We start from the raw sequence: 2130 nt of genomic DNA, 5'->3' as shown, positions 1-2130 counted from the left end.
CCTGTCCCACTTGGAAATGGTACGATGCGGACCCCAGTTGACGAAAAGCTGCCCTTCCCTGCTCTAAATAAATTAAACTAACGCCTATGCCTTTGAGCTATGGCTATGGCGATGGTGAAAGTTTGTATGAATCAGTTGGTTTGAACATAAAAAAAGTAAAGAGTGGTTCCGTAAAGAGAACAAAATACCAAATATATTCCTTTTTTCATTATCTGCACTAACATTGCAAAAAAGAGCCAACAACGTGAGGTACCCACTATGAGAGGGGTAGTCGAAGGAAAAGATACTGGATCGATGACATCTTAGATCGGATTTAGAATAGTCTCACAGCTGTGTAGCAAACGCTTAAACAAAGTGTTAACAAATGTTTGCGATAGTCTTTCAGAATTAATAACTAATCACAAGAATTGAGGCAAATGCTCTCCAGCGCATCGAGACGTAAAAAAGGAATTTGCAGTTTTTTAATCAGAAATTTCAAGTATTCTTTCCTGGATTCTCCTTGTAACTTAGTTGTTCAGCAAATACAATGGTGGAACAAGCAAGTAAGCATCAAACTTAATAATAAGTTCAAAGGTTGGTCGATCCGACTAAACCCTTCAAGGTGATTTCACAGTAAGGCCGCAGTCCAATGACTGGAAACAAATAAAACAGATAATTATATGAGTAACTTTTATTATATATCAATAAGAGTGTTCTTGTGGTGCATTGAATCGCTTACTCTCGTATAAGACATTCCGAGTAAACACATCCTGACGAACCTAGGCAGCTAGGATCCACGTTATAATGTGCCAGTCTCTATCTCAAATTTAATTTATTTTTGTATTCGTTTGTTGCACATGTTATTGTATTCTTTTTGCTGCATTTATTGATGTTCGTTGTTGTTGTTGCTGTGGTGGTGGTGTTGGTGCTGGTGGTAGGAGTGCTATTGTTGTTGTTGTTGTTTTTGTTTTGCTCTGGTGATTTACAATGGAATGTTATAAAAGATGTATGCCTGTTATCCCATGCTGATTGCACAAATATATCAACGCCGTCTTTACACCGCATAATCACACATACTGAAACACGTATTAACTTTTATACGCGGGCACACCCACACACACATACACACACACACACACACACACGCGCGCACACGTGCACACACATCTAGCTAGTTGTTATACAACGTTTGCTTTTGGTAGTACGGTCGTTTAGTCGCAAGTCAGATTTGATCCGGCAGATTCATATTCAAAGACCTCGTTGAAGATATGATCATTCTTTTTTCTTTTTCATTTTCAAACAAAATTTATTTAGTATTACATTTAACCATTACATTTTACCAATTTTAAGGTCGGTGGTTTCAGGTAAATTTGGTATCGCGAGGCAGCGACCACGTAGAAACTCCTTCGCCGAATCATCAACGTCTTTTATTATACGAGCAGTTATATTATACTTTCCTATCTATAAGTCAGATACATAACTTCAACTATTTTAGTTTTATCTTTCCGCACAATTGGATTAAGCGTTCATGTAAGATTGTAAAATGAGATATTTGAACAAAAGAGATATCTCGCATATCGATTTAAGACTACCTATTATTATATGCTAACCTGATATGTTACTGTTTCACCTAGCAAGAAGAATGTTTATTTTTTCAATTTGGCTGTCTTTTTAAGCGACTTGCCCCAGTTTGTTTAGTTACTTATTTTTAGTGTTTAATTCTCCATGTTCTGTTAGGTTTGTTATGTATAAAGAGAGTTGTGAATAATCTCTATTAATTTTTCCCTAGAAGCATTTTCTTAATCTTGATATTGTAATAATCTCGTCAGAAGAGCTTTCGTTTATAGGTCACTAGCAGTATAATCCGACCTTGTCCGGGTGTAACTCATTATGCTATCTACGATAAGTCTTGCTAGCTGAAAATCAACTAAAAAAGAAAGCCTTACAACGAAAAAACCCTTATGATGTAAATATGTTCATAATTTAAAAGACGATGAAATTAATAGGGAAAGTCTGAAGGCTGTTTTGCGCTGCCATGATTATACATAGCAGGGTAATCCCTTTTCACAGGAGCTAGGATGGCAATTTGTGATGAAGCAATTGCTGGCGATCTGTTGCTAAACAGTTTTGCCAGAATTCTATCAGATTGGG

Source organism: Octopus bimaculoides, chromosome 4 (genome assembly GCF_001194135.2).
Source record: "Octopus bimaculoides isolate UCB-OBI-ISO-001 chromosome 4, ASM119413v2, whole genome shotgun sequence".
Classification (NCBI taxonomy): domain Eukaryota; kingdom Metazoa; phylum Mollusca; class Cephalopoda; order Octopoda; family Octopodidae; genus Octopus; species Octopus bimaculoides.
This window is presented reverse-complemented; position numbering follows the sequence as displayed.